Raw genomic sequence first — 24111 nt, forward strand, 5'->3', positions numbered from 1 at the left:
TAGTGTTCACAATGAACTATTTAATTTAACAAATTTTAATATATCATAAATCATGGTTCTTCTTTCGTTGCTATAGACGAAGTTTAAAATTGAAAATTATTAATATAATAATCACACAGTTCGTTTTTCCATATGCTAAATCAGAATTTGCATTTCGTCTGTAAGTAGGATGACAGTTTGATACATTTTGAATGTTTATATTGCTCAGGAAATACCTATTATAATGTAAAATAGTCTATAATATCTGCTCCGTAATGTCCAACTGTTCAAGTCATCTTCATACTTCTATTCTAGAATATTTTTCTTTCTACAGAATAAAAAAAAATGTGTGAATATAAAATAAAATTAAAATTCGATTATATAATTATTAGAGAAAATTTTGATATTACGGACTGATATTAAATTTATCAAAATGAAAGAAGGGTGTCCTTGGTAGGTGTAAAAATGTAAAAATCGTTAAATTTAATGTCTGCATCTAAACATATTAAATCATTTTCACTAAAAATTTGTCATTGTAAAATTTTGGGAGATGCGCGACATTCAAAAACAAGTGTAATTCCACTTAATAGACCTAAAAAGTTATTAAATATTTGGTGTCAGTAACAACACATTAATAATAATAATAATAATAATAATAATAATAATAATAATAATAAGACAAAGTATACGATTATGTCTCGTGACCGGAATATTATACGAAATGGAAATATAAAAATTGGAAATTTATCCTTCGTAACAACAACATCAACAACAACAACAACAACAACAAATGGCTTTTAAGGAACCCGAAGGTTCATTGCCGCCCTCACATAAGCCCGCCATCGGTCCCTATCCTGTGCAAGATTAAGCCAGTCTCTATCATCATACCCCACCTCCCTCTAATCCATTTTAATATTATCCTCCCATCTACGTCTCGGCCTCCCTAAAGGTCTTTTTCCCTCCGGTCTCCCAACTAACACTCTATATTTCTGGATTCGCCCATACGTGCTACATGCCCTGCCCATCTCAAACGTCTGGATTTCAAGTTCCTAATTATGTCAGGTAAAGAATACAATGCGTGCAGTTCTGTGTTGTGTAACTTTGTCCATTCTCCTGTAACTTCATCCCGCTTAGCCCCAAATATTTTCCTAAGCACCTAATTCTCAAACACCCTTAACCTATGTTCCTCTCTCAGAGTGAGAGTCCAAGTTTCACAGCCATATAGAAGAACCGGTAATATAACTGTTTTATAAATTCTAACTTTCAGATTTTTGGAGAGCAGACTGGATGATAAGAGCTTCTCAACCGAATAATAACATGCATTTCCCATATTTATCCCGCGTTTAATTTCCTCCCGAGTGTCATTTATATTTGTTACTGTTGCTCTAAGATATTTGAATTTTTCCACCTCTTCGAAGGATAAATTTCCAATTTTTATATTTCCATTTCATACAATATTCCCGTCACGAGACATAATCATATGCTTTGTCTTTTCGGGATTTACTTCCAAACCGATTTTACTTGCTTCAAGTAAAATTGCCGTGCTTTCCCTAACTGTATTTATCCTTCGTAGAGGTGAAAAAATTAAAATGTCTTGGAGCAACAGTAACAAAATATAAATGACACTCGGGAGGAAATTAAACGCAGAATAAATATGGGAAATGCCTGTTATTATTCGGTTCAGAAGCTTTTGTCATCTAGTCTGCTGTCAAAAAATTTGAAAGTTAGAATTTATAAAATAGTTGTATTACCAGTTGTTCTGTATGGCTGTGAAACTTGGACTCTCACTTTGAGAGAGGAACAGAGATTGAGGGTTTTTGAGAATAAGGTTCTTAGGAAAATATTTGGGGCTAAGAGGGATGAAGTTATAGGAGAATGGAGAAAGTTACACAATGCAGAACTGCACGCATTGTATTCTTCACCTGACATAATTAGGAACATTAAATCCAGACGTTTGAGATGGGCAGGTAAAAATACCTTTGGTGGGGCCGAGACGAAGATGAGAGGATAATATTAAAATGGATTTGACGGAGGTGGGATATGATGATAGAGAGTGGATTAAGTTTGCAAAGAATAGGGACCGATGGCGGGCTTATGTGAGGGCGATAATGAAGCTGCGGGTTCCTTAAAAGCCATCTGTAAGTAAGTAATAATAATAGTGCATATGAATATGATATTGAGTAGGTACTTGCAAAATAACATAACTACCACAATAAAAAGACACAGCAAATGTAATAGTTCACTGAACTTCAACATTATCTATTGAAACTTGTGAAGTCAATTGGCCATAAAATTTACAATAACAAGTCAATATTAATGATAATGATAATAATAATAATAATAATAATAATAATATTAATAAAACAGAGCATAAAATTATTTAAAAGCATTACAATGACTCACGAAAATTTTAATAAAATTGAATTAAATTGTAGCTCTTGAAGATGTTTTCGAGAATTATCATTCAAAATGTTTCATGGGACTAAAATTCTATGCTCAAATACTTCTGTCCAGCCCTGGAAGAAGCGAATTGAAAGCAGGCATCCATCTATTTAGATCGTGGATACTGTAATGCACTTACATTTTCAGTACGAGTTACAATATGTTATTTTACAATATTTTTAACAGATATTGTTGTCAAAATTTATATAAATCTTATTCACAACTCCAACAGATATTTTAAGCCTTACAATAGCAAAGGTGTTAAGTGTAAAATGTAAGGAATAAACGTATTTGAGAAAAATGTAGAGCTGAAAACCCGGGTTCAAATCCCGGCGCCGGAGAGAATTTTTCTCCGATCTATTACTCTTTCATCGTATGATGACGCAGAATATCTGCATGGAAATATCATATGTACTTCGGTACATTATAATAATATATATGATATGCGTACATCACTTCGTGATTTAAGACGGCGCTTATTCCGTCGGATCCCGGCCAACTAGTCACTCATTACGAGTGCACCTTAGCACATGTGTGGACTTCGGTCCTAGGTTCATAGATATCTGTGACGTAGTGCAGAGGACGGCCACTAGAGGAAACCCAAGAGTTGGAACTTAAAACTGAGACGATTCTTCCGACGCCGGGGTGGAATCCGGTGTGGCTTAGTGGATAAAGCGTCAGCACGTAGAGCTGAAAACCCGGGTTCAAATCCCGGCGCCGCAGAGAATTTTTCTCCGTTCCATTACTTTTTCATCGTATGATACTAAAAGACCTAAGGGGTACCGGTGTTCTCCAGCATCATAATAAACCGGTCATGAACTGCTTAGAGTTCTCGTGGCACTTGCTCCGATTGATATATTATAAGCTCATATGGTACACAACACATATCAATGTGAAAATTTTAATTTCGAAAAATATGTTATCTAGAACCTTTAATACAAAGTCTTCAATTTTATTGTAAAAGGAGTATTATATTTTTGTTATATTATTAACATTTAGTTGAAAAATTTAACTCTAATATACTTATGTACACCTGACTTCGTACTTCTGAAAAAATGTAATTTTTGTACTTGAACATACTTTCCAAACTTAAATAGTTCCGTTTGTAGACAAAGAAAATATTAATGCAGTAATAATTTATTAGAAAACGGCAGTTAAATTCGTAGAACAGCTTCCTGCCTGCCACATTCTTGATCATAAGTTTCGCAGACTTTGACGAGAATCTAAATGTCGTTCCTTTGATAGGAAAATGAGACCTTATCTTTAAACCTTTTAGATTATCATTACACTTGACTTGAGAAAAGCTAAAATTTTAGAACGCCAAGAGCCACAACACTACAGTTGTTTTAAAGATAAATCCAGTCCTGTTTCAACTACAATTTCACGACCTATTTGCACTCGAAGCAATAAATTATGAAGATGTTTCCGAGAAATGTATAGGGGAAAATCATATTATTCAAAAGTCTTGAAAGTTTGGAAATGTCATAGCTCTCAGCTCTCTGATTTCAGTTGGAAAACATTTCGTCTTCATTTTACTGAATGCGTACCTCTAAATTCAATATAATTTCATTCCCATTACGCGAAACGAACACAAATACACGTTCACAATTCAGCTTGCCGCACTCTCAATAGTTTCGGTATAAATTAACATCAAAGCACAATCTCAACGACTTTTGAGTACCCGTATCTTAATGAAGAAGCAGAATTGGAATTGCCAGTCGCGAATACTTCATGTCCCGCCCAGGAAGAAGTGAATTGAAAGCAGACTTCCTTCTAGTTAGATCCAGTGAACAATTGTCTTGGTTTCTGGAAACGAATAGTCTTGCTGTGACGTCAATTGACGCTATATGGGACACATGCAATGGAAACTTTACTATTCGTCGAAGGAAGCAGTATGGTTGTAAATACAACTGAAGCGGCAACATTTATACCACAATTCAACTTTGCAAATGGAATAAATATTTATGTTCTAGTGTTATAAATTATTTATATAAGGGTATAAAGGAATTTAAAAATGGATTTCAGGCAAGGGCAAACGTGATCAAGGATGAGAATGGTGACTTGCTTGCAGACTCTCATTCAATCCTGAACAGATGGAAAAACTATTTTGAGCCAAATAGAAATGATCGGGACGAAATTGAAATACAAACTGTTGAGCCATTTATACCGGAACCCACACTTTCTGAAGTCGAAATTGCAATAGAAAATCTGAAAAAGTACAAGTCTCCAGGTATTGATCAAATTCCTGCAGAATTAATACAAGAGGGTGGAAGGGCAGTATCTAGCGAAATCTATAAACTTGTATTTGAAATTTGGGAAAAGGAAATTGTACCAGAACAATGGAAGGAGTCCATAATCGTACCTATTTTTAAGAAGGGGGACAAGACTGTGGTAACTTTCGAGGAATATCACTTTTGTTGACGTGGTACAAAATTTTGTCGAATATCCTTTTGAGAAGATTAACTCCATATGTAGATGAAACTATTGGGGACCATCAGTGTGGTTTTAGGCGTAATAGATCGACTATTGATCAGATTTTTTGTATTCGACAGATAATGGAGAAAAAATGGGAGTATAAGGGTACAGTGCATCAGTTATTCATAGATTTCAAAAAAGCGAATGACTCGGTTAAGAGAGAAGTTTTATATAATATTCTTATTGAATTTGGTATTCCCAAGAAACTAGTTCGATTAATTAAAATGTGTCTTAGTGAAACTTACAGCAGAGTCCGTATAGGCCATTTTCTATCTGATGCTTTTCCAATTCACTGCGGGCTAAAGCAGGGAGATGCACTATCACCTTTACTTTTTAACTTCGCTTTAGAATATGCCATTAGGAAAGTTCAGGATAACAGGTAGGGTTTGGAATTGAACGGGTTACATCAGCTTCTTGTCTATGCGGATGACGTGAATATGTTAGGAGAAAATTCACAAAGAATTAGGGAAAACGCGGAAATTCTTGTTGAAGCAAGTAGAGCGATAGGGTTGGAAGTAAATCCCGAAAAGACTAAGTATATGATTATGTCTCGTGACCAGAATATTGTACGAAATGGAACTATAAAAATTGGAGATTTATCCTTCGAAGAGGTGGAAAAATTCAAATACCTGGGAGCAACCAGTAACAAATATAAATTATACTTGGCAGGAAATTAAACACAGAATAAATATGGGAAATGCCTGTTATTATTCGGTTGAGAAGCTTTTGTTATCTAGTCTTCTGTTAAAAAGTCTGAAAGTTAGAATTTATAAAACAGTTATATTACCGGTTGTTCTGTATTGTTGTGAAACTTGGACTCTCACTTTGAGAGAGGAACAAAGATTAAGGGTGTTTGAGAATAAGGTTCTTAGGAAAATATTTGGGGCTAAGAGGGATGAAGTTACAGGAGAATGGAGAAAGTTACACAACGCAGAGCTGCACGCATTGGATACTTCACCTGACATAATTAGGAACATAAAATCCAGACGTTTGAGATGGGCAGGACATGTAGCACGTATGGGCGAATCCAGAAATGCATATAGAGTGTTAGTTGGGAGGCCGGAGGGAAAAAGACCTTTGGGGAGGCCGAGACGTAGATGGGAAGATAATATTAAAATTGATGTGAGGGAGGTAGGATATGATGGTAGAGACTGGATTAATGTTGCTCAGGATAGGGACCAATGGCGGGCTTATGTGAGGGCGGCAATGAACCTACGGGTTCCTTAAAAGCCAGTAAGTAAGTATGTAAGTGTTATAAATTATTGTGATATCGTAAATTATGGTACTGCAGAGAAAGAAATTTGACGTATTTTGTAATTTAAGGCAGTGATACTTTTATTATACAGTTGGGTATTGGGAAATATGCTATATAATATTGTCCCTCCTTTGGCAAAGTAGCGAAAGTGAAAAATCAACGACCGTGCTTTTAAGGTCTATATGGAACTGTTTACTTTCTTTGTATCAAAATAGTCTTAAGAAAGAAATGCTCATTACTTAATGTGAGTGCTAAATGGATATTTACTCTTTTCAAAATCTTCTATATTTATTTCTAATTTTGTGACATAGATATTTAAATTTAAAATAATAATACAACAAACGCGGCAATAATTAAAAACATAACACCAATAACTTCTTTTAATTTGTAGTTTGTTTGTTTCCATTTGCTGAACATTATGATATTAATTTTTATACGATTATTGTACAGTTAAAAATATAACTATTCACGAATTTATTTTATTGGATTACGGTCAATTACCTGGTGATATGGCAATCCGAAACATTTCATGGATTATTAAGATTCTGTCCTATATTACTTTCCCAAAAAAGGATCACCCTATTTCATCATTCGAGGTTAATAATCTTTGGGTAATTGTAAATTACAGGGACTCCACTTCGCCATATTTCGTAAATTTAATAGTGGGTTTCAGTGTCGCCAACATAGTAATAATACTACACACCTATTCAAACCTAACCTAACCTTCCACCTGTAGCAACATTCCTCACGTTTAGTATAATTTCGTTTGCATTTATTGGCAATCCTGATACTCGTGTCGTGTGCAATATTCGTTCAGTCGCCGGTAATATACTCCATCTTGGCTTACCCAAGCTTGTGTTCTTTTATGTGCTATATATCTATCTCTTAGCCTCCTTGGGAGAAGGGGCACGGGTTGGTGACTTCCCTTGCACATAGGCCCTCTTGAGTGGCCCATTCTACTACCAGGGATGGACTGGCGTGCATGTCATAAACCCCACGCGCTACAGATTCCGCTGTTGGACGCCCCCGAACTCCCCCTACAGCCTGCAGAATCCCTTTAACCTTCCACGTAGATATAAACCCTGATCCCACAAGCTACCATCAGCCCAGAGACAGCCCACGGTACATTGCACTACCATCAACAACTGATGACCGCATACCACGAGGTCCAAGTTCGGTGGCGGTTCAGAGCCGAATCTACATTGGAGAAAGCCCTAAATATGGGAAAGAAACTGAGATGATAAGAGGAAATGTAATTATTATGGTGAAATGAGTACGAGGTTCATCGCCGAAAGACTCCCAGAAATTCTGTTTCAATTGTTTGGGAGAAAATCTCGGAAAGAACTCAACTTGCCCCAACCAGGATTTGTACCCTGTACGGTCAGATGTGCTGTTATTCCATAATTTTGAACCTGTACTGTCTATAGCTATGATCCTATAACAGGCAGATTACATTGCCAATACTCACCACATTATGAATATCTAGTGTTTGTTAAAAATTGTAGAAAAATTGATTGTTAAGTGGTGTCTTTAAAATGAGCACTTCTACTAAAATTCAGATATCTACCTGAAACATCATAAAAAGTCTATAGGAAAGATTTTACTCCAGCAACACAAGCTTCATAAATATGTACTATACCGGTACATTAAAGCTTTGAATTAATAATCACCATACGAGAAACAAAGCATCATCATCAATGTATCAACAGTAAATTGGTGTCAAACTATGAGCTACTTTATGAACTTCAACGCATTAATAGCATTGTACAAATATTTATATTTTATTCAGTATAGAGAATAAATCGCAAATAATGCCATTAATTTCAGGGGAACTCTTTTAGATGTTACAAACAAAAATGTTTGATACAGTTTTGCTCGTTTCTCCTACCTTTTCTAGATAAAAATTGTTTTATATGTAACATTATTTTCATAGCGTGTTTTGAGAAATTCATTGACTTAATTGCGAATATGCTGAATCAGTTTAAGAGAATAATGTATTATGATAATATATGACTGAAAAATTTTAGTTTTGTTTCTTAAATGTGTAGAAATTTGATTCCAACAAATGTAACATTTTAAAATTAAATTCCTGAACGAAACGTTACATTTGTTCACATCAAATTTCTACACATTTAAAGGACAAAAGTAAAATTCAATCAATCATTTAGTATCATAATACACTTCTCTCTTAGATTGACTGAGCATATCTATACTAATAATAAATCTGTAGCAGACATTTTTCTGGTAATTTTCGATTTTCCAAAAATAATTGGTCCTAACATATATAATTAACCACCCTGAAACCGAAAATAGCTCTTTTTAAATTTTTGTTTTTATGTCTGTCTGTCTGTTTGGATGTTTGTTACCGTTTCACGCGATAATGGCTGAACCGATTTATGTGAAAATTGGAATATACATTAAGTTCGTTGTAACTTAGATTTTAGGCTATATGACATTCAAAATACTTTATTTAAAAGGGGGTTTATAAGGGGGCTTGAATTCAATAAATCGAAATATCTCCCTTATTATTAATTTTCATGAAAAATGTTATATAACAAACGCTTCTTTAAAAATTATTTCCGATAAGTTTTATTCTATACAAAATTTTGATAGGACTGATATTTAATGAGATAAATGAGTTTTAAAATTAAGATAACAACGCCATCTAAGTCGCTGCAATGAAATACAAAAATGACTTCGTCTATAAGGGGCCTTGGACAACAACAATCGAAAGCTATTAAACATAGCCTACAGAGAATGTTTCTCTGTTTGTATGAAGTAATATCGGAAGCTAAATTAACAGATTTGTATAATTAATTATTATTTCACCATTGGAAAGTGTAGTTTCTCTAGATGGACATAATGCTATAATGTTATTACAGTAAAGTCTGAGTGAATCCAGGACAGGTAAGATTAAAATAGCTCCTTATTCATAGAAAAGTTGATAGGCTATTCTGTATATTCATTTCCTGTATTTCTTAAAATAATGTTTATAAACACATTCATTTTCATCTCAGAGAATTAACGATTGGTGTTAACATGTATAATATTATTCATCCTGAGACCGAAAATTGCTTTTTTGAAATTTTTGATCGTATGTCTGTCTGTCTGTCTGTCTGTCTGTCTGTCTGTATGTTTGTTACCTTTTCACGCGATAATGGCTGAACGGATTTCGATGAAAATTGAAATATCAATTACGTTCGTCGTAAATTAGATTTTAGCCTGTATGACATTCAATATACTTTATGTAAAGGTCAGGTTATAAGGGAACATGAATTAAATAAACCAAAATATCTCGCTTATTATTGATTTTTGTGAAAAATGTTGCATAACAAAAGTATCTTTAAAATGATTTCCAATACGTTTCATTCCAAGCAAAATTTTGATGGGGCCAAATTGCACCAAAAACGGATGTTCTCTGAACCAAATGATCATATTTTAATTATTTGCATGTAATAACATGTAAGAAACATGTTAAAGGAATTACCATTGCACTAAATAAGTGGCCTCTGGAGCAAAATGATTGCATTTAATTATTTAAATACAATTTAAATTAAGTGACATATTAAGCGATTTATCCTTCTATCAAACACGAATGTTCCCTGGGCCAGATGCCCTATTTTAATTATGTAATTACTTTATATTTATTTCTAACAAGTGCAGCGGAGCGCACGGGTACAGCTAGTTACAAATTAAATCAATAACTTTCCCAAAACACGCTATGAAATATTTCATATAAAACAATTTTTATCTCGAAAGTGAAGTAAAAACAATCAAAATTATATTAAAGTCTTTTTGTTTGAGATATCTCAAAGAATAACCTCTTGAAATTAATTACATTTCTTATAGTTCACTCTGTATAGTTTGTTCTAACATGTATACAGAATTTTTCAGTCAGTATACCATTAAATCTCTACAGCAAATATGGCGCCGACCTTTAAAACTTGCATTAAATCTTCAATATAATCATGGCACCTGAGGCGATCTCACGACGCAATTGTAGTAAACAGAACGCAAACTCAAATTAGATAGGCTCAGAGTGAGCTCGTTGAATATGTAGTGTTACTGCGCCTTCCTTTGACTCAGAAAATTACATCTGGAAATAGTCTAAGCCAAGAAGTGTTTTAACTTTTTACATTTCAGAAGCAATTCCCTGTTACGATACTGTTCCAGTTTGTTGCAACACAAAGGTGTGTAATAATTTCTACATTACTAACTGAAATGTCAAGGAATTTTGAACTCTTGCTAACTTTCATGCTAGAAGTGGATTCCTTTTGTGTCCACTCAGTTCATTAGCGTGGCGGTCTATCAGACGCCACTAGCAGATCTCCTTAAGAGCATAAGTTGAAGAGAAGATCTGTAATTTGCTACATGGAGTGCATCCAGGGCAATATGCCAAAATACCATTTTTGCGTCCTACATCAGGATATTGCCAGGAAATAAATGTGGCAAAATTGATTTACAAGAAAGAAATAAATAATAAGATGTTATAATACTTCAAGTATTAAAGTGATATTAATTTTACTAAAGTCAGAAAACTTATAAATTTAACGTAAATTACACGAATGTTATTAAAAAGATATCGAGGTCACACGAACATCTACACAATAATAGAATGTCGATAAGTTCGGTAAATTAGGACCCCAAACTTGATAACACTGTGAATGCAATGTTTGTTCCAAGTCAAATAATTGTAAGTTAAAATAAGCCATTATGTTATTGATCGCTGGAACATCAGATTCCTATTTCACGAAAGTGCAAATAATAAATGTACAAATTTACAGGAAGTAGATCCTGTAGCTAAAAATTACAGTAAAATATGTTTCACAAAACATTCGAAAATATTCCTGTAATTGTAACAGTGATTTATAAAATGCAGGTCATGGGTGATTTGTATAATGGGTTTTGGTTACATAATGTAGATAATGTATTTTGTAAAAGTCATTGTTGAAGTTGATATCAATAACACAAACAATCATGAATGCGAAACAGAATAAAATGTAAACTAGAACATTATAACTAGATTTTTTGTATCACTTAGATATAGACCTACATCTCTTTTTATCTTCAAATCTATCAATGTAGAGGAAAGAATCCAGAAAGGATAGCTGCCCTTGAAAAAGGGGTACCAAGCGGCAACAGCACCTAAATTAATTGTAGATCAACAATATTCTATTTTAAATTTAAATTTTATTTTTATTTTATTTTAATTTAATTTATTTTTGGAGGGCAGCTATCCTCGACATGAATAGTTTATTTTTCATATATAGAGTTGTACAGATGGTTATTTACAATTAACAAGGAATGTCTTAAAACATTAATGGCTATATCTTGAAGTTCCAAAAGATCGATATGGAAACGATGAAAGAAATTGATACAAAATCTTGATATAGTGCCCCTTGCACCAAAGAGCAAGCCAATTACTTCCCAGCGACAAACGGGTATGTGGTATTTCTCTTCCAGATAAGGAAAGCAGGGTTCATAATGTCTTTTCTTTTCCAGATCTACTTCTTGTGGTTGGAATTCGGCACCCTCAAATCTTATAGTGGGATCGATTATGAAGCCAATCTTTTGATTGTTCTCTATTATTAAGATGTCGGCACGTTTGGTGGAGCCAGTGGATGAAATACAATGTACTTCTTCATAAATGTCAAACTTTCCAGACTTCTTGAGACATTCAGCAATTCGGCTTCTAACCCAGTGATGACGATTGTTCCGCAACAGTTCCCCTTTTCTGCAGACACCAAGAACATGAGGAAGGGTTTCGTACTCGTTGCAATGGCGGCAACGGGATTCTTGGCTCCTACCAGGGACACTACGTACTGCGATGACATTGCAATTCATTTTTATAGCGTTAGTCCATTGAGAGGTGGAAAGGCCTTTCTTGGTTGATATCCAGGAATTTGATTTTGACCATTCTGTAATGTAAACTGATCTTTTCTATATGCCTGTATGCTTCGACATATCCTTCATCAATATAATAACTGAGCCAGAGGTTGAACAAAAAATGCAATTTAGTAGCACTCCAAGATTCTCCTGAATCTCTAATTAAACTCAAATAAATATTATTTCTTGGAATGTTCTTCTACAACTACATATGTTCGTAAACGTCAATTTCTTCATTACTAGAAGAAGAATATATATATTTTTTACAAAACACAGCTCAATCAATTTTAAAATCTGAAATAATATAACCTCCAATTCAGTTGTTTACCCACATCAAGAGTAGGGTAAGAATTTGTTACAGAATGTGTAAATTTGTAACATAAAATTTGTACAATTATAAACAAATGACAATTGAAATTATAGCATCATGGCCTGGAACCTGTTATTTTCTACTTCACTTACAAATTTACAAGAACATCTTCGTGAAACACAGAAATTTGTAAATATGTAACTTTTTTCTTCTGTAATTTGTAATTTGTACTTTCGTGAAATAGGACTCAGATGGATCAATAGAAGACGTGGAATAATAGTACATTATGCAACGAGTCTATAATGATAGTAATTAAGAAGTGAGTATGGATGTTTATGAATCGAGCGCAAGCGAGTTTCATAATTTTCATACGAGCTTCTTAATTACCATTATAGGCGAGTTTCATACGACTTTTTATGCTCGACCATATTTCTAACTTGAAATTACCGGTATTCAGATGTATACATTTTATTTGTATCTGACAAGCTCCGAAGTGACCTTGTTCTAGGTCGTGAATTGTGAGATGTGCGCAGACGCGAAAGTATTGACTTTTTTTTCCGAGGAACAATAATGTCATTGACCTTGATGTAATCCCGTTAAACTTGATATAACCTTGATTATTGAATTCGACATTGAAAAACGAGATGACAAATTGAATTTATTTGAATATTATTTACAATTAACGCTAATTATTATAGTAACAGAACATAACCTTCTGCGACAGTATTGGATTTCCAGCCTCCGTGACTTTTCGCTAATTGCCTTTCGATTTCATATCCGAGAATAATCGATACTTGCGGTTTTATAACGGCACAAAGCTGACTTATCATTGGCTGAACACCTGTAAGCTGAGTTGTCATTGGCTGAACACCTGTACTTTAATGAGTAGGTGTACTTTAATGACATGCATTAAAGGACTGCTACCAGGTGTATAATTACTACATCTCGGCATGGTCGAGCATAAAAAACAAAGAAAACAAGTTGCCATAAATGCTACAGAGTAAGCTGCAGTATAATTCTGTGAATACCTTTCGATGTCAAATTTAGTGCCACACACAAAATTATTATCTTTACTGGTTGGAAATTTTATATCGGACAAAAAGTAAAACTTACATATATGGCGAGAAAAGAAATGTTTGGATTTTATTGTCAACTGTCAAAAAGAGATATGAATTTCCGTAATTTTACTAGAGGATATATGTACAATTTGACAATTTATTTTACAGGGTTGATTTCTTAGGAAACAAATAAAGGAGACGATGTTCGACTGTCATTAATTGAGATACACTTAGAATCTATTTAATTCACTATATATTAAAAATAAATAGTCGTCCGATTATTTATGAAAATAACAGGTTATCAGGTTAAACCCGAAAGCAAAAATAACGGATAATTAACCGGTTAACTTTACGAAAATAAACGGTTGTCAAATCCGGTTATTTTTGCCCATCCCTAGTTCCATCCTCCATTGGTTTGGATACCCATACATGAATATAGGCGGCTGAAGTGAGACAGATGTGTTATGATTAAATCATTCATTATGGCATGCGGCTAACAACGGCCCATTCAGATTGTTCTCCAGTTCTGTGTGAATTGCTACCAACAGGTCTAATTTACACGTGAATTCAAGGATGGACGCTGACAACTCGTGGCCCAAGCTTAATGTGGGGATTTCTCTCGAGAAGCTGGCATGCAATGAAGACAGAATGACCGCTGGGCAGAATTACCGTCTTGCTTGGATACACCAGGGGGTTTATCGCCGAACGAGACACCATTACGTCCTTCTTAGTAGAATATGCATAAAAGGAAGTTCTTGGAAAGGACAAGAGATACGCAGACAAAAGCTCTTGTCATGAAATTAGTTTCTTAGCATGGGTAACGTACAAAACGACTAATTTTCACTTAAATAAAGTGAAAAACGATGTTTTAGCAAGTTTGTAAGATCTAGAAGAATATTTAATTGTAATTTTATATGTAGGTAAAGGAAACAAAACATTTAGTTATGAAAAGAAAATATTCCACTAGACACAAATTTGTTTTCTATAGTCAAGTTTAATGAATTAAAATTGACTATAACGTATGCGCAGCCGTGGCGCAAACGTGACTCGCGAGACATTGTGGCTCGCAGTGATAGCTGTGCTCTCACTCACTGGAGTCAAACTCTGTTCCATTTGTATTTGTCTCTGACCTGCGAGTGGCATATGTCTCTCTCGAAACCATGTACGAAAGTTCCAAATAAGATGGGAGGACGCAATTTATTGCTGTCAATATGATGAGAATATTAAATATATGATTTGTTCACAAGTATTACGAGGAAAACGGTTGTATAACATAAAACGGCATTATACTACATGTTACTAATGAATCATTAAAAGGTTAAGTGTTATTGCTGTTGTTATCATCATCATCAACTCTGTACGTCGACCCTTTTTCAGCAGATGTACGAATAATGCGGTTAGCTCTCCAACTTGAACTCACTGATTTACTATGTGATGTCAAATGAAAGCTAGATGTAAGGACTTGACAAATATTGAACTTTAAAATCTTTGCCAAAAAATAAATATCCGAAGCTTCGTTCTTTCGCTTGCCCTGTTGAAGGCATGTTCGCTACAACTTACGTTTGTGAAAAATTATTTTCAACAATTAAAATAGTAAAAACCAAATTTAGATCACGACTGACAGACAAATACCTTCGTGATCAACTACGACTGGCAGTAAGTGACATAATTTCTGATTTTGAAACTTTGTCGCAGAGACATTCTGAAGACAGTTAATTTTAGGTTATGATATTGTTCATTTATTTTTTATTTATTTCTTCGTTACACGTACTAAATATTAGTTTGTAGCCTTGTACTATATAAAATTATATTTAAGTGCTTGACGTAAGGAAAATGAAAATCCGTTAATAAGTCAGACAGTTGCTTCATTTCCCCTTCGGTTGTCCGCCTCCCTCCATAGGTAGCCTACTATGCACGGTGCAGGTTACACAGTGGCTCGGCGCACGATTACATTTTCGCCACCGTTGCCGTATGATAACAAAAGCAAGTGGATTTAATCAATTTCGAAAACATATGCGAAATGATTAGAAGATATTAAAAATAAACTAAAGGAATTTCAATAAAATAATAATTTATCTCATACTTTTATGTACTTGGATATGAGGTGTGGATTGTTTTAATAAAATGATTTTATAAGAAGTACAGTATTTCCCTACAGATTGACCTCTGCTGAACGAATCCTTTTGAATACCTCATTTATGACAAATCGGAGTATTGTAGATGAACAGAAAGACAGAGTGTATTTCCGAAAGCACTTCTACATTATTACAAATGCTGAAAACGTGTACGTTCTACTTTCAAAAAGCCTTGAAACCACTGTTTTGCAGTCCCTTAATATAAAAATAGGCATGTGAAGAGAAGAGAATGGGAAATAAGTTCTCCACAAGAATAAATCAACAAGATTAGGTAAAGTAGGCAGATTACTGTTATCCAAAAGGCGAAGATGGCGATGAACAGAGAGCTAACGGGAAGTATTTTTTTATTTTGACTATTACACTCCTACTACGTCATACTACTTTTGACCAATAAAACGGTACGAAAGGACGTATTTCAACCAATCATGGCTGCTTATCCCACAATTTTATCGCGTCCCTAGCATTTGCTTAATTTTATCGCGTCCCTAGCATTTGTTTCTTTGTTTGCCAACATTTGAAACTGCGCTGGTCTGGACTTAAAAAATATATATATAATTACAAACCACTCCAGTCGATGCACAGCAGTTTCAAATATGACTCGCATTGGCATTCAAGAACAAGAATTAATAAATATCACTGATCATACCTATGCATCTTCTGAAATCCGATTTACAAATAAATGAAGAGCACCATTCAGAAATCCTGAATAAGTTGAATACACCATGTAGGCCTAAATCAACGAGTTCCACTTCCATTACGCACACGTCCAATATAACATCAATTGAACCACCAACCACATTCAAATTTGAAAATTGTACATTCAATAATTATTCATTTTAAAATTATTCTTTCGGAAATTCTGAATAAGTTGAATACACCATGTAGGCCTAAATCAACGAGTTCCACTTCTATTACGCACACGTCCAATATAACATCAATTGAGCCACCAACCACATTCAAATTTGAAAATTGTACATTCAATAATTATTCCTTTTAAAATTATTCATGTTTATTTTTTATGTCATCGTCGTTAATTAAAACTTTTCTAACACTTGTGTATATTAGTTAGGTTATGTTATAGCTTCTGCTATATCATATTATGGATAGTCACGTATCAGAGATTGTTTAATATTAAGATTTATTGAAAATCGTCTGTCAAGTGACGTTGATTACTGGGATTCGGATAATTGAAGTGGAATGTTGCATTTTAATAAAAATGAAACTGAATCAACAAAGCCTTGTTGACTAGTAACATTGCCATCGTGTATATAGATCGAGAACTTCTCGACGAGAAGGCATTGCTCACTACTGCCATCTAGCGTAATATTTCTTATGTTGAGATGGTACAATAATACATTTGAAAACAGTTGTATTTTCGTAAGTCATTTAATATTTTATTGTATTGGAGTACTTCGTTACTTCTAATCCTTATATACTTTCTTCTAATCGTGTAACAGTCAATTAAATCCCACTCGAGTTTTGATTTTCTCTAGATAAATCAAAACGTCTCGTGAGATTACTGTTGAGAATATCTGAATAACGACTATAGCAAATCAGCAAATCACAAATTCAGAATAAATTAGTCTTTTTGAAATCCTACCGTGCCCTTGAATTTGATATTTCCAACGTTTCGGAAATATGCACAGGTTCCATTATCAGAGTAAGATCTATTTGTCCTGATTATGGAAACTGTATGCAGTTCCAAAACATTGGAAATGTCTAGTTCCATGACACGTAAGAATATCCAAAAGCCTAATTCTAATCAGTCACCGTGAAAGCCTAAAATGCCGTAAAATCACAAATAAATTTCTGAATTATTTCCTTACTAACGATTTGGAGTTATGTCCATAATGTTTAAATAACAAACTGCATATGAATTTTGATGTAGAATAGTGACATTTCAAAAACAAAGTTTTCTATTAACTTACTAAAACATTACAGCAATAAACAAATTCTGAGAAATGCATGCATCCAACAGTGGGTTAAATTATAAAAATATATTTCTTTTAAAGAGTCTAGAGCTGTAATTTATAGAAATTCAATCAGATTATAAAGGAAACTGGAGGGTGAAATGATAATCATTAGAAGTTGTAATTACTGAAGTTCACTGAAGTAAGAAATATAATTAAGTAAATTAAAACTAAAGGAATCCTTATACGTTCATTAAGGAACAAGAAAGAGAGAAATTTTCAGACATTATATTTTCTACTGTTCGCCACTGTGGCTCTGTGGATACTGTATGAGCTTCCCAACCCAGAAGTCAATACTTCGATTCGCGACTTGGGCGGAGATTCACCTTCATTCCATGAGATGTTGTTAAATCCTTGACATGTGATTGTCCTGCGAGATCTCCACCGCGGAACTTTCTTAAGGAGAGTCTGCACACCGAATTGGTTTTTATCATTATTCGGTAGTTCAATATGTGTAAAATGATAAATTAATTTATTTCTTCTAATTATCAGCTTTTAGCTCTATCTTCAGCAAAAATTTTGTAGTAATTCTCAATGCAAACTTATTTCTTGCCAACCACTCACTGGAATTTTAAATTTATTTAGCTTGTTGTATACATGAAAGTATGTTACATATGCCCTATTTTTTCTACATTTGTATCTTTTATCACTTCTGAGAAAAGTGCACCTAAAATTGAGGAATTTAACATTGCAAGATATGGAAACTTTGACACCGTTTTTCTGTACTTTATTTTTTGTGATTCTGGTACACTTTCTCAGAAAGTATTGTACCCAGAAGGCTGAAATTAATATACAATATCAATGTGATGTCATTTTACACAGAAGGTTAAAATAAGTTTATTTCTGTCTTCAGCAAAAATAAAAAAATAATCTGCAGTCATTCTTAATTCAAAAAATGTTATCAATGAATTCTTTTTGCCAACCGCTCAGTGGAATTTCAAAATTTATTTAACCAATTGTATATATAAAGATATGTATGTATGTATGTATGTATGTATGTATGTATGTATGTATGTATGTATGTATGTATGTATGTATGTATGTATGTATGTATGTATGTATGTATGTATGTATGTGTGTATGTAGCTACGTATGTACTTATGTATGTATGTAGGCCTACGTATGTATGAATGTACGTTCGTGCGTGTGTATGTATGTATGTATATATGTATGTACGTATGTATGCAGGTGTATGTGTGTATGTATGTACGTACGTATGTATGTAGGCCTACGTATGTACTGTATGTATGTACGTATGTATGAATGTACGTTCGTACGTATGTATGCGTGTGTATGTATGTATGTTTGTATGTATTAACACTACAATTGGGTATACACCCAGTGGCTGTTATATATAAAGAGTCCACTGCAAGAATGATGGATGTCATTTGGAATACATTTTGCAGGAGAAGCAATTGAAAGTTTGAAATGATTAGCGCTCAAAGCTTAACTGTGATTTTCCGATCATTACTGGACAATGACTATCAGTGTTAATGCCATATAACTCTCTATGCACATACTATATGTCTTAAGCTATGCATTGACTGTCTTGGTTCATTTTCGACAAGAAAGCGACATCCATCATTCTTGCAGTGGACTCTTCATATAATAATGTACAATAAGAACATTACAATAAATATTAATAACTTTTACAATAATTAAAGCAACAAAAAATAAAATAAACGTAAATTTAATTCTAAATATATTATTAAACAGATGCAATAAACCTAGGACTGTAAATAAAAATTATGCTATAATAACGCCTAAATTAAGCAAAAGTAAACCTACAGTAGCTAATAAGTACTTCTATTAAACCCAACTATTACCAACTTAAGTAATTACATATCACCTTAATTAAATACATATCAACTTAATTGCATATCATCTTAATTAATTACATATATTAACTTTATTTATTACATGACACAACTTAGATAATTATACTGCACCTACAATTACATTTTCAGACTAATCTTCGCAACCTTTCCTTAAATGTATTGATTTTGAGAGGATCACCCTGAAAGATTGCCGTAGGTAAGCTGTGCCAGTCTACTATTGTGCGGTTAATAAAGGAAAGTTTTGCTACGTTACATATGCCTTATTTTTATTTTTTTTTTTACATTTGTATATTTTATAACTTCTGAGAAAAGTGTACCCAAAATTGAGGAATTTAACATTGTAAGATATGGAAGTACAGACTACCCTTAACAGAACAACAGAAATTAAAAATGCGAACATGCCTCATACTTACGATAATTTTAGAAAGAACTGTATATAAATATCGGGAGAAAATAAGCGTACCATTGCTTTTATAACTGATGTGAATGACCCTAAAAAGCGTTGAAATCATGACGTAGTATTAATGAATCAATAGTAGAATATGGATGACCATACAGGCCAACTCTAACAAACTCAGTCGCTTTATCTTTTCTTCTAGCACAATTACCACAGAATGTATTAGCAACGGAATTGAGGTGACACAGCTACGCCCGGGTCTTAATCCTTCTTACCGGAGTGACACGCAATAAAATAACTTCGTCGTATTCAGCAAATACCTATTCATAACTCCCACACGACGAGGGAAATGCGTTTCTAGACATTCTGTTGAACACGACTGTGTCAACGTCTGTGACAGTATTGAGACTGAATCCGGTGGTATTGGATGATGCCACAGTCTTTGTCAAACTGCCTCGGATGTATGTTTCCTCAATGTCGACAGCCAAGTCAATCACATCTTTGAGTAACTCTATTGAAAGGAGGTCAGGACATAGCAGAGCTTGATGCGGAGAACCGAGTGTAAGTTTATGACATTCTGTATGTTCTTGTTTTCGACTCTCAATGTCTAAACTCTTGCTGTCACTTTGTAAAGAACTGTAGAGCATAAGATCAAAGTTTTGTTATGTAAAAACTCAAGTTATTATTAGCCTATATTTAAATTATTTTCTACTTTGCACAAGCATTTATTTCGGATGTTGTAAGGAAACTTGTTTGAAAGTAATTGAGAAATGTAACTGTTTTTATTTAAAGGAATGAATATGTGAACGCTTAGGGGAAATTCTGCTAATTCCACAGTACGGGTAATTCCGCAGTAGTGCATATATGATTTTACTGCGGCTTTACAATAGCGTGAACGTAAGTTTTGAGAGACTGTCAACAGGAGGCATGTCCTCTGCAGTGTTATAGAAAAAAAAACAAGGATTTTGGTAGACACTTCTGTCAGCAATACAGTGAAACATCGAAAGTTGCCTGTTTTTCGTGTTTTGCTACACAGATGTGAAGAAAATGAGCATTGTTATGTATAAATTGTTCCTTTTGTGTTAGTTTCATAATGTATTTCATAATTATTTACTACTGCGGAATTAGCCAAGTGCTATTGCGGATTTATCCGCACTGTTGCGGAATTACCCGAGTTGTTCTTTTTCAACTGTCATGTATGTACAACTAAATATATTTGCATTTTAATAGATCTCTTTATCTCATTTGGTAATGAAAGGTTTCGTCCATGTCTACATACCTTGATAGTATTTTTCAATAAACATTTTGATAAAAATATGATAGATTTACTTCTTAATATTGCGGAATTAGCCGAGTCTCCCCTACCAAAGTTATGGTTAAAACGAACATGTACTTTTCACGTCTACCACAATATTTATGATAGATAAACACAAAATTTACCACGGAATCTTCAATGAATGCAGAAATAAATTATATTAGAGCACATGATTTGGATAATTAAATTATCTTTCGAATTTTTCTTTGTATTTAAGCGAATCAATTGAAACACAAGAATGCATAGGAATATTTCCCTACTAAACACACAATGACACTAATCCTGAACTTTGAACATATCTTACATGCTTCTTGTAGCTATATGAAATTCAGTTTATGTTACATATGAGAATGATTTATAAAATGTGCGATATTTTAAACTTTCCACTTAAAATTACTTTATAATTATTTTTTTCTCTTGAAAAATTGTTGCACATTATTTTATTGTAAACTTATAAAATATGTGACATTTTTTTTTTCTTGAAAAATTATTTCATATTATTTTATTTCGAACTTACGGAGTGTGCGTATATATTGTAAATTTATTTCAACTCAACAATGGAATTTTATTCTTCCAACAATAATTCCTTTCTACAATTCACCTTAAACGCTCTCGTCAACAATAGGACTTTCACTCAACACAGTATTCGTTATAGCACTCCACTGACGGCAATGTCAATTTACTTGGACTATTACGAACAACAATGAACTGTTAATCTTAACTAATATTTACAAAGCACTATTTACAAATGAGAACTATCAGTTCTCGGTTCACAGTTCTTCTAGCCCAGTCACTCGAGTTCACAGTATCTCGAACCACAGACCTTCAGAGACAGTCCACTGTACTCGAACTCAGGTCCCTCCAACTGCGATCCACTGCACTCGAACTCAGGTCCCTCCAACTGCGGTCCACTGCACTCGAACTCAGGCCTTCGGATGCTGTCACAGTTGCGGACGCACACTCGAGCCGAACTCCGGTACACAAGACTGGCTTGCTTGCTCTGGCTTACTCACTGACTGACTGACTAATCAACTGAAAACTGCTCTAGTTCGCTGGCGTTTCTTCCTTTATAGCAACAGCGACGTAGCCTCGAAAGTTCGACGCGTCTCAAGAGATAGCACTCCAGAACAATCCAGAGCCCTCTCCTCTTTACCAGCACCAGATGCGCGCGCAATTTCCCTCGCCGCGTAGGCCCTTTCACCTCTCTTCTCTCCGCCGCGCGCCGTCCCTCAGTGCTCCATGGAGCCTGTGTCGGCTCACGCGCGGTCTGCTCTCTTGCGGGACGCTGGTCGTGAGTTCGAACCTCACGTCGCTGTCACAATATTTTTTTTCTCTTGAAAAATTGTTGCACATTATTTTATCGGAAACTTATAAAGTATGCGATAAATATTTTTCATATTGAAAAATTGTTGCATATTATTTTATTGCAAACTTATGAAGTATACGATATATTATATTTTTTCTCTTGAAAAATTGTCCCATATTATTTATTGCGATCTTTTGAAGTATGCAATATATATATATATATATATATATATATATATATATATATATATATATATACATATTTCTCTCTTGAAAAATAAAAATTGTTGCACATTATTTTATTATAAACTTATAAAGTATGTGATATATAATTTTTTTCTCTTGAAATATTGTTGAATATTATTTTATTGCGAACTTATCAGTTATGCAATATATATTATTTTCTCTAAAAAAATTGTTGTATATCATTTTATTGCAAACTTATAAAGTATTTATTTTTATTTATTTTTCCCTTAAAGAATGTTGCATATTATTTTATTGTGAACTTACGAAATAAATTCAATATTTCTATACATAAAAATAAATTTACAAATTTCTTCATAAGTTCAGAATAAAATATTATGCAGCAATTTCTTTGAGCACTGTATATGACGACGATTACGTTAGGAAGTATATGAAAGCGGTGACGAAGAAGCTGATAAATTTCCTTGTGTAATACTGTTTATTATGTTCGCTGAATGCTCAACCGAGAGTACCCGTGAATCCGTAATGCTATTACATAGGAGATCCGAGCACAATATTCCAATAACAGTTTCAATTTATGCGTAATAAGTCTAACGAGTAATGAGCAAACGCTGCCGTGTCGACAGAAGGAAGATTGTATCACGTGAGTCCCGCTACATCCGATTAGATGAGCGCTGGGAGCCAGGCAGGATGATTCGGACGCACGGCAGCTGCTGGTCGCTCGTACAACACGCATATCCAACCTGTTGGTTATCCCCAGTCAGTCTCCACCTGACAGACCTGTTATTGTTGGATTTATTTAGCGGTGCTAAAGCAACAAGTGAAGCACTCCTATCGGTTATTAAACTGTACAGATATCGAGGGGAAAATCCAGCACAACAACCAGTGTTAAGCCGGATGAGCGGTAGTTTATGGCGTTTACTGGATTCAATATTACAGCAATGGTGTGAAGAAGAGGAATGGGAGCAACAAACAGACGAAATATAGAAAGAATGTAACAGAAGAGGAGTTGATGAAGTTATTAAACAGGAATACAATTAAAAAGAAGGAAAGGTAAACAAGGATAGTAATAAGTAGGGCTGAGAAGTTGATGACGTAAAAATCACATAAAATGACCTTAAATTTCTGAAAATATGACATTAAAATTAAAAAAAAGACCATGATTATAACGAAATAGTACATCATGCAACAAGCCTATAACGATAGTAATTAAGACGCAAGTACGTTTGTTTATGAAACGAGCGCAAGCGAGTTTCATAATTTTCATACGAGCGTCTTAATTACCATTATAGGCAAGTTTCATACGACTTTTTATGCTCGACCATATTTTTATTCAGAAGTATCATTTTATTTGTATCTGACTTAAGATCGGAAGTGACCTTGTGCATAGCTCGTGTGAGATGTGCGCAGACGCGAAAGTATTGATTTTTTCTGAGGAACAATAATGTCATTGACCTTGGTGCAGAGAATAACATGAACTAATTTTGGTATAACCTGGAAATTGATTTAGAATTGAAAAACGAGATGACAAATTGAATTTAT

General features: G+C 34.0%; 1 protein-coding gene across 1 annotated transcript in view; it reads right to left on the reverse strand.

Moving 5' to 3' along the window:
- The window catches only part of LOC138704728 (uncharacterized), a 1357586-nt gene that overhangs the window by 911287 nt on the left and 422188 nt on the right, over positions 1–24111 (reverse strand). The window lies entirely within an intron of this gene.

The sequence above is a fragment of the Periplaneta americana genome, chromosome 8, assembly GCF_040183065.1.
Source record: "Periplaneta americana isolate PAMFEO1 chromosome 8, P.americana_PAMFEO1_priV1, whole genome shotgun sequence".
In the NCBI taxonomy this organism is placed as follows: domain Eukaryota; kingdom Metazoa; phylum Arthropoda; class Insecta; order Blattodea; family Blattidae; genus Periplaneta; species Periplaneta americana.